The 14,513-nt window shown below is 31.8% G+C and overlaps 1 pseudogene; it reads right to left on the bottom strand.

Moving 5' to 3' along the window:
- Nucleotides 1–268: 268 nt before the first annotated feature.
- LOC110641079 (putative disease resistance RPP13-like protein 1) lies at nt 269–5,202 on the bottom strand (annotated as a pseudogene).
- Nucleotides 5,203–14,513: the final 9,311 nt, after the last annotated feature.

Here is a 14,513-nt window from a genome sequence, read left to right as displayed (position 1 = left end):
TGGCTCAATTACCTCATTTAATTATCAGTTTGATTCGTTTCACAAAATGCATATGCTAACAGCCAATGTGATTCACCTGGACCAACGTTAAACTGGGATCAGAGTTAAATAAATAAGGATCCCTGAGTGCGTAAAGAAAGCAAGCTGGATCAGAATCCCCACTGGGAGTCCACAAAGGACGAGAAATGAAAAAATGACTTGGACACACAAAGCAAACAACAATTGATACGAAAAACATGCAGATTTGAAGTACCAGCTGTGTTTTTTTTTTTTTTTTGTGAAAATATGATGCCAAAAAATTCAATTAACAGTATAGCAAGACCAAGAAGCTCCAGGAAAAAACAAGATGAAAAGGAAGTGGAACTTAAAGTGGGAAGTAGCAATTCCTGATCACATTGGATTAATGAAGAAGAAAGATTGTTCAGTCTTTTAATCACCAATAACAATGCAGGAAACGTGAGAAATCTTTGTGCAGGCTTTTCCATCCTCCTCTGTACACATTTGTTTCAACAAAGGGCAATCAAAGACCTCCCTCCTGGCAAGGCCTCAAGCTTTGGGCAACCACTTATCTCCAATTCTCTAAGAGAGATGAACTGCTGAAGCTGCAGAGATCTCAGATTTATAAGATCCAGAATATGAAGGGAGGTAAGGGAGGAACGAAGCAATGTCTCTTCTGGGAAGAATTCCATATCATCAAATCCAGCAATTGTGAAATGCACGAGAGAGGGGAGCATATGCAAATGGCATTGCATGAGGCCAGCAATGAGTTAGTTGCAGTGACAAATCTCCAGGGATTCTAATTTCAAGGGCAAAACTTCAGCTAGAAATGACTCCACTTCAGGACAATTAACTATTTTCAAATGGGTAAGGGAAGGAAATAGGAAATAGAACTCAGGACCAACAGATGAAACTCTATCAAATGCTGTGACTGAGAGGTCTTTAAGAGATTCTAAATGCCCCAGTGATGGCAAGCATGAGCGATTTTTACATTGATCGAGTTTCAAGGATACTAAATTTGAGAAGGAAGAGTCTCCTACCCAATCTGGAAATCTTGTACCCCCATAACCACCGATGATAAGCTGTTCCACACTGGCCTGAGGCTGTAATTGCCCGAGTAAAGCTCTTGCATGCTTCTCCTCTGTTAGATAAGCCCAATTTAACTTCAACATCTTAAGGCACTTTTTGTTCTTCAAATTGGCTTCCAAAGCATCTTGAACACTAACAACATTTTGTAGATTCAGAATACTAAGTTCCCGTAGATGCTGAAGCTTGCCCAGCGCTTTCCGGCAACGAAATCACATAACTTTAGAAGCTTTGTTAGATTACCCATTTTGCGTGGCATTTCTTGCATGTTTGTGTATCTTGTGTCAAGATAACACAAATTTATTAAACTTCCCATGTTGGGCGGCAGTTCAACAAGGGATTTGTAACCGTACAAGATTAAAGTTTGCAAATTATACAAACTAGCCACAGATTCAGCTAAACTTCTAATTGATGATACAACGAGATTCAGATACCGTAAGTGCTTCAAATTACCTATTGATTTAGGCAACTCGCAGCAATTAGTTACAAAAGAATAATTATGCAAATATAAAACTCGCCTGTGCCTGAGTGATGACAGTAAGCCATGCATGTCTTCATTATCCATGGAAGACAACCACCGCTGAGCATTAATAAACAAAGTGCGCACAGGATGGCCTTTGTAGACTTCTTCAAAGTTCATTTTGTATTTTGAACTTAAAAGAGATAAATGACAAATTGCTTTGGGAGTCCTGCATGAATAATCATCCTCCAATCTTAAGCAAAATTCTCCGGATACCAATTTAGCAAAGTCACGTATGAGGTCATGCATAAGGAAGGATGATTCGCAACGACTTGATTGTTGAAAAAGCGACCGTGATACGAGATCAGAAAAATACTCATTCCCTATATCTTCTGCTTCCTTATTAACTCTAGGTTGGAGTTGGACTAGAAAACCCTCTGCCACCCATAAAAGGACTAATTCCTCCTTTTGGTACTCATAATCCTATGGAAACAAACCACATTAAGCGAAACACCTTTTGAGATATGATGGGAGATAATAGTAGCTCAATTTTATAGCTGAGAATATATTATCATTAGACAAATTCCGCAGATTGATCATTAAGATCATCTTCCATTCGCTAACATCTCTTTTGTTGCGCAAGAGAGTTCCAAGTGTTTTTAAAGCAAAAGGTAACCCTTTACATTTTCTAACTATTTCTCTGCCAATCTGTTCCAAGTCTGGATGTAAACTTGAATTTTCATCATGAAATGCACGCCTTTTGAACAATGACCCACATTCATCAACACTTAATTCTGTTAGGTGATAAGTTGCAACACTGTTCACAGCTAATGCTACTTGTTCATTGCGGGTTGTAACTACAATCTTACTCCCCTCTCCCCCAAACTTCAGAGGGGTCTCTAAAATCTCCCAGTCAGCCTGCTTATCACTCCAAACATCATCCAAAACAAGCAAAAACTTTTTTATCTCCAATTTCCTTTTTAGCTCGAGTTGAAGCTGATTTAGACTACTTATTGGAGTCTTGGTATCAAGAGCCTGTCCAGTGACCTCTTCAAGGATAACTTTTGTTAACTTTAAGACATCAAATTCTTCTGAAACACAAACCCATGCTTGGATTTCAAAGTTCAAACTGCCCTTGTAATCTACTATCATTGAAGGCAAACTGAGCAAGGGTGCTTTTACCAATCCCACCCATACCCACTATGGAAATCACACCCAGGTCCCTACTATGAGATAGTAGGACCTCTATTATGGCTTCCCTTTCATTGCTCCTACCATAAACATCAGATTCAATTACCAAAGAAGTTGATGGTATTTTTCGTGATACAGGTTTTTCCCCAATACCCTCCATCAGACCAAGAGTATCTCTTTGTTACACTACATATTCAAGTGTTTCAAGAATCTCTTCTAACTTTGTTTCGATCCTCTTATTAAAAGTATTACGAGATAAAATAAAGTTTAGCAACTTTGATTTTCCACATTCCAACTTGGATCGCAGAGCTTCATAAGCAATTCCAGCAAGCAAGTCACCGGCATCATAGACAGCATCTTTAAATGTTGTCAAGCCAATTTCTCACAGCTTCTACGGTGATCTGCTTCTCCTCTGCATCATCAAGTAGTCCATTGACAGAATTCAGTGTTGCATCCAACTTTTTCAGCAGTTGATCATTGAGTCGTCAGCAATTGAAGAAGTCAATAACCTCTCGAGAAGCCATCCGATCGAACAGAGACTGAAGGAAAGCAGAGAGGAATGCTCCACCCACCAAACTCTCCTGCCATTGTTTGTCAAAGAACAGATCAGTGGAAGTCAAAAAGAAGAATTTGCAGACTAATAAACTCTGAAGAATTTAAATAATTAAGAAATTATTAAATTTTTTTAATACATTAATTAAATTATTAAATGAACTATACATTAAAAAAAATTTTCATTTATTCAAATTTAAAAATTTTTTATAAAAATTTTAAATATGCTTACAAACTATTTAAAGGATTAAAAATAAAATTTTATAAATCAATTATAAAGCCATAAAATGTTTAAATTTAGATTTAAATTCTTTTAATTTTTTTAAATAAAAATACAATTGAAATGTTAAATGAACTATACATTAAAAAAAATTTTGTCATTTATTCAAATTTAAAATATTTTATAAAAATTTTAAATATGCTTATACACTATTTAGAAGATTAAAAATAAAATTTTATAAATAAATTATAAAGCCATAAAATGTTTAAATTTCTATTCAAATTCTTTTAATTTTTTTTAAATGAAAACCTCAAAATTATTTTTTAAAATTGTCTTAAAATATTTACATATAGTATATATAAAATTTAAAAAAAAAATTGCATTGTGGTTTATATTTAATGAGCGCTTTTTTATTTAAAAGAAAATAAAAAATTTCCAAGTAGAATGGGTGAATTACACCCTTCAACTCCACCCCAAATAGAGATGCCTTTTATAGGCTCTCTTTGAATTGAGTAACAGCTAACTTGATATTTTTTAAAGGAAAATAACTCCAGATTATTTTATTTGGACAAAAACAAGATAACTCAAGGATAAAATCACTCAAACTTCCAATAAAAATTATGTACTTACAAAAAAAAATTAAAAAGAAATTGAAGGTAATCAAGGAAATTAAAGAAATATAGAAACAGAATTGGGAAAATTCCACTGCAAAGGTTTAATCCGGCTGCAGCCTTCCATGAATTTCAAACCTATTCTCAAGGAAGCAAGATTGAGATGAAGATGAATACAAAACCATCAGATCACAGGAAGGCAGGACCATCCATGGAAGCGAAACCAAATCTTGCTGTAGATTCCAAGAATGCTGAAACATGGAATGCTAGAAGCTGAGGGGTTGTGAGAAGATGAAAAGAAGAGTAGAGGAAGAAGAAGAGAGTGGTGATAGGAGCCATAGATATGGATCTGTTTCGAAGAGCAAAAATTGTGGGTTTACAATAGAAAATTAATTAGAGAGTAGAAAACTATTTATCACTCAAAAATAAAATCTAAGGAAAAAAATGCCATAGGTTTTTGCAGTATTCAATAAAAACAGAAAACTTAAAAAAAAATAAAATACAATTCAAAGATAATGTTAAAAAAAATTATGAACATTGACATTTTTTTATAATTGTATCTTAATTTTTTTTTAATAAAAATACCTTGACTGTTTAATTTGTTTGTAATTACACCGTCATGTATTCCACCGTTAATTCTAATGGAATTTATCACTTTAGTATAGAAATGTCTCAAAAAATCTTGAGTTTTATTTTTTTCTATAATTGTATTTTATTTTAATTACAATTAAATCACACCGTTAGTTGTCTCATTCAATTCTAACAGCCGTGAGATAGCACTTATAATCTTTTAAATTAATACTAATTAAACTTAATTTACAATAAAAGAAAAAAAAAATAATTTCTAACAAAATTGACACCACTTTTGTCAATAATACAGGGGTTCATCTTCTACATCCTCACGCCTTGGCAGTTATCTCTCGTCAACCTCAACACCTTATAAAGTCATTCGATGCTAATTTACTGCACCCACTCTCTCCACTACTCATAAAGTCATCCAATACCAATTTAATATACCTATTCACTCCACCATCACCAATTATAGCGTGCTTATTCCCCCCATATTGCATCAAAGCATGTAACATCTCTTAATCATCCTTCAAAGTTATGGAATTCATCATTTTAGTATAGGAATGCCTTAAAAAATCTCAAATTTTATTTTTTTTTATAATTGTATTTTAAGTTATTTTTTTAATAAATATATTATGAACTGTAAATTTTATTACAATTTAATCTCACCATTAGTTATTCCATTCAACGCTAACAGCTGTCAGATAGCACTTATAATCCTTTAAATTAGCATTAATTAAACTTATTTTATAATAAAAGAAAAAAAAAACTAATTTTGACAAAAATGACATCACTTTTGCTAATAATATAGGGATTTATCTCCTACATCCCCACTCCTTGGTCACTATCTTTTGTCAACCTCTACACCTTATAAAGTAATTCGACACCAATCTACTACACCTACTTACTTTATCATCATTTACTAGTATCCTTATTCTTCCCTACAGACATCACCTCTGTGACTCTCACTTTTGTCCTACCCAACTCTACCCTTATTAAGACTCAACATCATTCTCCATATATTAACATCTCCTCTTAATAACTTAACCAGACCCACATTGACAGTCTCTAAATAGGATCTATTAATTCATCAATTAAGGTTATTTTATTGTAAATTGGATTTATCAACTCTGTTAGTGTTTAACTAAAGGTGGGATCTAATTGTAAAAATTTCGAAGTTCAGGGTATTTTTATTAAAAAAATAATTTATGGTACAATTATAAAAAAAGGAAAAGTTTTGAATTTATTTGTACATTGTCATCGTTAGAATTAACAGCAGAATAAATAACAATGTACAATTATAAAAAATTCAAAATTTATAATATTTTAATTAAAAAAATTAGAGTAAAAAATTATCCCCCCATTTTACTCATAAATTAAAGTGAGCAATCTACCATTGCAATACTGCGTTTCAACAAGAGAAATCCAGCTTAAAAACTAATTAAGATTCTAAAACCAAGTGATGAATTCTAAAAATATATTAATCATATTTTAGATGTAGCTAGCCTTGAATTGTCAGTTGTTAATTTGATAATTCAAGGAAATTAATTAGCTACAAACCCATGATTATTAAGAACAAAAGCACTCTCAAACTAACAATAAAACGTCAAAAGGAATTGAAGGTAATACAAGGAAGATAGAAATAATGAAGGATTTAGATATACCATTCCATCTTCCATGATACTGTTCCTGCAGGCTACACATACAAAAAAGCTTATACCAATTCTATTGCATCTCTGCTCAAACACAAATCCTGGAAGCTAAACTTGACCCATGTTTTCTCAACAAGACTTATTAAGCCTGTCTAGTCAATGCCTGGAAAAGAAAAGCCCATCAGATATATATCATAGGAGGGTTTGAACATCCAGCAGAGAAAAACCCAGTCATGATAGAAGTTCCTGAACATGGAATGATAATAGCTGATGGCCAGTGAGGAGAAGATGAAAAGGGTGGTGATGGGAGCCATAGCTCTCTTTGAAAGAACTAGCTTAGAATATGAAGTTGAAGTTGTTAATTCTCTCTCTTGTTGGTGTTCACAATTAGTAATAGATTTTTTATCACCACAGAAAATGGATGGTTGCTTACTATAAGGACAAATATAGGACAAAAATGGATAGATTGTTTTGCTTGAATTCTTGATAACTCTTGGAATTGGTAAAGGTCTTGATGATAAAGAAATATGATGATAAGTGTGGCCCATGAAGCATGATAACTGGAAATATGCTTTTTGAAGAAACATCAACTTTTGAAATTTGTCTCCGTTGAGATTTTTTTTTTTTTCCCCTTAATTGTATTCTAATGAAGTAATACTTTTTTCTAATTTAAGAATATTAAAATTTATTTAACACAAAAAAAAAATTAAAAAGTGTCAGCAGTTGCATTAATTCTGAAAAAACGAGTCATATTAATTATTAATATACAAAAGGCAAAAGGCCTATGGTGTTAACAAACCCTTTAAATTTGGAAAAAAAAAAAAAATAAATTTTTTAAAATATAAAAATATATTAAATAAACTCTTTTACTATTTTATAGGCAAATAAATCATTTAACTTTTAAAAATAGATAAAAAGGATTGAATTAAAATTTACCTCTAATATAAATCCCACCAAGACCGTGCATGAATATGTTTTAGTGCATGAGATCCTCATCAGCAATCATATATATATTATTTACAACATCCTGATAAATATTTACTCATCTTAGAACAAATTAATATGTTATTTTTTATCAAATGATTCAAAAAACTTCTACGTGTTTATTATTTTTGTCATAGTTTTTATAAAAAAATTTCTTAAATCATTTAGTAAAAAATAATTTATCATGGATGTAGCAGATATCCATAGGGATATTGCAAACTAGATATGTAGAATTGCTTATAAGGGCTCATCACGACTTTTGTTAGATTTATATTAAAGATAAATTATAATTGAAGTTTTTTTATCTATTTTTAAAATTAAAAGTCTTATTTGTCTCCAAACATTAATTTAATCTATTTTTAAAAATTTAAAAATTTTATTTAATCTTTTTTAAAAATTAATTAATTTAATTGGATGAAACATTTTAAAGACTTATGCAACTATTTAATATAATTAATTTACCTTTTTCTGCAATCTCAATAATATCCGTATAGTTGCACTCCAAGAGGTCCCAAAACTTGTAACAGAAAAATTATATTTAAAATATATAATTATTAAATATAAAATTTAAATAAAATGATCTTTTATTAATAAAATAAAATTTAATAAATTTAAATATTTAAAATTAAAATATAATTAAAAGTGTTTCAAATGAAATGATATTTTATTAATAAAATAAAATTTAAGAAATTTAATTGTTTTAAATTAAAAATATAATTACAAGTATTTTAGTCATTTATTTATAATTCATAATAAATTAAATTAAATTTAAATAAAAGACTATTTTGTTGGTAAAATGAAATATGAAAAACTAATTTATTTCCAATTGAAAATAGAACAAATTTATAATTTACCTTTTATATATATATATATATATATATATATATAAGTGAACTTATAAATCAATTAAAAATATCTTTATTTATTTAAGTCAAACCACCGTATTTTTCTTTTTTAAAAAATCGTACAAAAAATTTTCATCTAACAAGAAAGCCTTTTTAATGCTTAATTAATGGTTTTAAACCTGACCTAATCAATGAATCAATGAAAATAAAGGATTAAGGATTTAAAATTTAATTGTATTTAAGCAGTACAATATTAAATATATTAAAAAATTATTATTTATTTTAAAAATATTAATAAAAATAATATATTATTATAATTAATAGTTTAATATATTTTATAAATAGAAATTAAAATAAATTTTAATGTGAAATAAATATTTAAAAATAATTTAATTTTTTATATTTAATTTTTTATGAAATAACTTGAAATAATATTTAAAGCAACGAAGGATATATCTATACATGTGGGTCTTGGTTCCAATCTCAGCCACTCCGCTTACATTCTCATTTATTTTTGTTGAGTAATCAGACAATTTGGATTGACTTGATGAGCCGGGTTTTCTAGTTTATTCGGTTACCGGTTGATTCAATTTGATTCAGGGCGAGTTGTATAAAATCAAGGTTTTTAAGAGAATCAAATTGAACCAGCAGCCAATTATTAATCTGGTCTAATTTTGATAACAATATGCTTAATAGTTAAATTATGGTAAATAAATGTGTTATGCTAAGGGTATGTATCTTATTTAATTACATTAAAATTTAAAAATATTAATTGAATAAGAAGTCTCTTTCTATTTATATTGATTTATTAACTAAATATTTAAAATAAAAACACAAAAGTTTAAAATCGAATAATAATAATAATAATAATAATAATAATAATAATAATAAGTATGAATTAATTACTTTAAAGTTGTAACACCCCAAAATTTTAAATTTTATTATTTTATGAGCATTTTTGGTATTTTAATTTTATTTAAATTTTAGGAATTTTTCGGATTTTAAAAATCGGGTTCGATTTTCTGAAAATATAAACTTTGATGATTTTTAAAAATTAATTTAAAGACCATGTGGCAAAACTAAAAATATATTTGGAGTCTACGTATTTTTCTGAGTTTTCTGAAAATTTTTCGAAATTTTTGGACCTCGTTTTCGGTCCCGAGGCAGAGTAAAAATTCAAAATTTTATATTTCGAATCGAACCGGCCGAATCGAACCGGACTGGATCGGACCGATCGAATCGGACCGGCTCCTTTTTCTTCTTCTTTTTTCTTCCGCGCGTCCCGACCTCCTCCCCTTCTCTCTCTCTTTTCTCTCTCCTCCCTCCTCCCCTTGCCGCGCCGCCATCTCCCTCGCTTTCCACCTCGCGCGGCCGCCGCCTCCCTCACGGCCCGTCGCTGAACGGAAACGGCCCCAGAAACAACGCGCAGCGCGCGCTCGACTCCTCGGCTTCCCGGCCAAAATCCGGCCGATCTGGCCACCAATTGGATCGGGTCTTGTGTCTAAAATCATCTACTCGTCGAGAGCTTTCCATAGACACCAAGAACACCAAAATCCATTGAGCGGTTTGTCCAATTTTTGCCCGGGAAGTTTTAGTCCATTTTGACTTTCGGGCTAGATTTCTCGCAAACCGTGAATCCCAAGAGAAAACCGAGAGTACCAGAGTGCTCCACTCGTCGAGAGCTTCGCGGCGACATAAATTTCGAATTTTTTCGACACCGTTTTTCGATGGGTCCCACGAAACTTCGCAGTGTCTTTTCGAGCATTAAATGAGCTTAGAAAATTCTGAAAAATTTATGTACTAACCCCCGTGTTGTGGGCTTCGTGCAGGCATCTCAATTCGCAGAATTCGGCGATTGACTGTGTCCGTGAATTTACGGCGCATGCACGATTCTGGAAAAGTCTCCGAATTGGACCGAGGTTTTGGCTACCCCCCCATTGTCAGATGTCCCGAGCGCGTCCCCAAAGTCAAAATCGGCAAAGGTAAACCCGAACCTTGCTTTTTCGTAATTTTATAGTGCTTAAATAGGATTAAAAATCTATAAAATATTCGTGGTAACTTAGAAAATTATGATTCTTTTTGCAATAGTCTAGTAATATTGCTAAGGACCGCGAGGCAAAGTTTTAGAATTTTTAGAGCTTATTTGGGCAGTTTTTGCAAAAATGATCAATTATAAAGACTAAATTGAAATTTTACATACTGTGATGAATGACTGATTTGATGGGCCCAGGAGGGGCTCTGTGATGTGATTGAATTGTGGATATATGAGTTGCAAATATAGAAGTGTGATTTGAGCCTTTTTGCAGGTTGGGTAGGTCCTAGGTATAGGGGAGACTCTGCCGGATTTTCGGTACGACTTAGGACGTACTTGGTCTTTTCTTGATTGTATTGAGTCATTTGAATTAAATAATTATAATATAATTGTCAAGTGAGTCGGGACAGTCTTCTTCCTCCGCCCAGCCGCCACAGTGACCGTTGTCAAGTTTGTGCGTAAAATATTAATTTTAATTGTAATTTCACTATTATTATATGTTCAAGCATGCCCATGCATCACTTATATGCATATATCTATGTAGATAAACTTTCGGCATGATTTATGTTGCATTCATAACTGTGAAAGTGCCATGTATGTTGTTGTGGTAATTTAGAGCAGTGTGCATGCGTTGGCGTGCGTGTGATGTGGTGTGGACTATGGATAGGACGGGTAGACACGGCTTGAGATCTTCGCTGGGACCCGGTCCTTCGGGGTAGACACGGCCTCAGTTTTTTGCTGGGATCCCGATTTAGTTATTAAGTGGAAGTCCGAACTGAGTTCTTCGCTGGCACAATTGGAATTAAGAGAGCTGTATAGGGGGATCAGCTCCCATATATATATGATTGATATTGCTGGGTGCGTGAGTGCTTCAAATTACCTTTTTGCTGTTATGATGTGAATTTATTGCTGATGCTGCATTTCACTCCACAGGGTGCATTAGTTTTAGATAGTTATAGAGATTATGGTTAAAATTGATATTTTACTCTCTGAGTCGAACGCTCACTCCTGTTCAATATTTTTTTAGGCTACAGAGGATTTTATTGTGGTTAACCTACTTTTCTCCTTCGCAGGTTGTTTATCAATATTTGTGTAATTTTATTTACTCCTAGAATTTTCGCATGTGTTAGAAATATTCATGTGAATTGGGTCTGTAATATAAATTGCTATTTTGGACCTGTAAACTTATTATTCTATGCATGTTGATGGACTGGATGAGGGAGCAGAGCTCTCATTTATTTTATGATGTTATGAGTATATGGAGGGTGAGCTGAACTCCCCAATTGATGATATATTTTGTTTACAGGTCGGGTGAGTCAAAAACTCTCCGTTGAAAGGTCCACTTTATGGCCGGACTCTATCCGGTTGATTTCTTGAAATTTGGCCCAAATGAGCCTTAGAGTTGGGTTAATGAACAGTTAGGCTTACTACGGGCCTCGGGGGCTTTAGGCTGGCCCAGGTCCTAGTGCCGGTCCGGCCCATAGGTTGGGTCGTGACAAAAGTTCTTAAAAATTTTGGATAATTATAAATACATCCTTACATTTTAATTAATCAGTCCCTAATATATTCAATTTTAAAAAATTTAGAGAGAAACAAAATCGAACCAAACCATTTGGTTTGGTTCAGTTTGCTTCAAATCATCAGTTTGTATAAAGCCTAGACTTCCCCAATTCCCCACCCCAAACCAATTGATAGTCGCAACTCACAATAACAAAAAAGAAATCAATAGCAAATAGATCAATATCAAACAATCAATGGCAAACAAAAATAAACAAATCACAAAATTTAAGAGAAAAATAGATCCATCCATCATCGCAAAATCCAAGATAAACATTTATACAATTAAAACATAAAAGCAACAAATCCACAAATAAGATCACAAATTCACAAGCTGGCACCAAGCAATAGTGGCAGTGGAACAGGACGCATGATGTAGAGGCACAGGTCTCAAGTCTTGACTTCAACGGCAGAGTCGTTGATGGTGAGATAGAAAGTGGAAATGACTTTCTCTTGGCAAAAGCAATGTTGTGCCAAATAGGTTTATTGTAAAAAGGTCATAGGGAGTTATGCCAATTAATTCTATTTTTAATTCCTTGGTTTTGAAATCTAAAATTTTAGAAAATGCTTTTGTTAGGATTTTGAAAGTCATAAAAGGTCAGATTAACTTTTCAAAATTTGGTTCTTATTTTCAAAGTTATTCAGACTGAAAGGATTACTAAGTTGGCTAATTGGTTTCCTAGTGGTATATAGTTTTGCAAAACAGTTTGCTAACTTAATTAATTTGCTAACTAGTTTACTAATCACAATCAAGTTTGCTAATATGTTTGCTACTGATATACAAAATTTTCATCAGTTTGCTAAGTGTCCAGAGTCATAGAAAGAGACAAAATAATGATTATTTTCTTGAAAAATGTACCTGTAACATTCTAATAAAACTCTTAATAGTCTGAAATGCTTTTGAACTTACAAATACTTCATTTTTACGCCTTCTCACACTTAATGAAGGCTTGAGATTGAACTACACTCTTTGAAATCATTTATCACTTTCATTTAAGTGCTTTAACTTATATCTGAGCTACATTAATATATCAACTCTTTCTCATCTTTATAGTTTCTATTGTATTGTGCAAGACTAGGTGAAAAATAATCTTTAATGTCATTTATGAGGGACAAGCACCTTGTGACGCTTGAAGTGCGTGAAATGTTTGGGATTACACTTATAGAGATTTACAAGCAACTTAAAGACTTGTGGATATAAAAGGTTTTCTCTTGCTAATTGAAAAGAGGTTATAGTGAAGTGAAGACTCAAGAAGGAACCTTGAGAGAGTGGATAAAGGCTAGTTAAGCTGAACCACTATAAAAATAATTGTGTTCAATTCTCTCAACCCATAACTCTTTACTTTATGTCATTTTTTTTTTATAAAGAATCTTAAGTTGAATAACTTATTAGATGTGTTGATTGAATTGTTGAGCATATTGAGATTTTTGATGAGTTGAGATTGCTTAATGTTACATTATAATATACTTTGAGCATTTTTGAACTTTACTTGATTAAGTTGTTTTTGAACTTATCTAGAATCTAAGTTGTACACTTTGATAGAGTTTATTAGATTGTTTTGCCTTGGTCAAGTGAAAAGTTGCATCTAGTATATTTGTGATATACTATGGATTTGCTTGGCACATATATCACAATTAGGAACACCTAGTTGAATAAAGCCACAAGTTTTCAAAAGGTTTCAAGTAAGGGTCGAAAAATTGTTTAAGTCAAATTCACCCCCCCCCCCCTCCCCCCTCTGGACTATTTTTGGGCCTACACAATGGAATAGCCAATTAGGAGTAAGAGGGAGGAGGACATGTAGGGGTTGAGCTAAAGAAGAAGGAGAAGAAGAACTGCGAGGAGGAGGAGGAGGAGGAGGAAGAAGAAGAAGAAGAAGAAGAAGAAGAAGAAGAAGAAGAAGAAGAAGAAGAAGAAGAGCTAGGAGGAAGGAACAACAAGGAAGAAAAAGAAATGGTCTGAGAAAAGAGGTAGAAGAAGTTGTTTGAGAAAGGAAAAGGAATATGGGAAACTTTGAGCAATTTTAGCTTACATCAGGGAAGAGAAAATAGCTTTACAGGAGAAGCCCTGATTGGTTCAGTTTCTTCTGTTATTTTAGATTAATTAATCAAACTAAATCAAAAATTAAAATTACTTAAAATTATTAACCAAATCGAATTGATCCAGTCAATTAATAGAATTGATTTACTTTGGTTTGATTTTTAAATTATAACTAAAAACTGCTTAGTCCTAATGCAATTTACTATTTTTTAATTTGTAAAATAAAAAATTAAAATAATTAATATTTTTAATTTTGTCACATTTTGGACTATTTTGCTAATAATTAAAATCTCAATAACTACTTTGTTTCATATTGAAATTCTTAAATGAATGACATTTTGATCATTTTAATTGAAATAACAATGTTTTTGTTAGAAAATTTGATGAAAGGACTAATCTGTAGGTTTTTAAAATATCAATGACTAAATATGTGAGTTTTAAAAATGCAGAGATTAATCTATATGTTTTGCTAAACCTCAAGAATTAAATTGTAATTTACCTTTTTAGGAACATTGTATTATTTCAATATAAATATATATTTATATCTAATTACATATGTAATCTATAATACATTCATAATAATAAATTATATAACTCCTAAAATTATCTCATCATCGATTTGATATATATTCGTGTGTGATGATTTAATTTAGAAATTCATCATATTTAAAATATATAGATATGATACAAAATGGAAATAATATTAAATTTTAAAATT

The sequence above is a fragment of the Hevea brasiliensis genome, chromosome 8 (assembly GCF_030052815.1).
Source record: "Hevea brasiliensis isolate MT/VB/25A 57/8 chromosome 8, ASM3005281v1, whole genome shotgun sequence".
In the NCBI taxonomy this organism is placed as follows: domain Eukaryota; kingdom Viridiplantae; phylum Streptophyta; class Magnoliopsida; order Malpighiales; family Euphorbiaceae; genus Hevea; species Hevea brasiliensis.
Note: the sequence above shows the minus strand (reverse complement) of the source record. Positions and strands in the feature narration are given on the sequence as shown.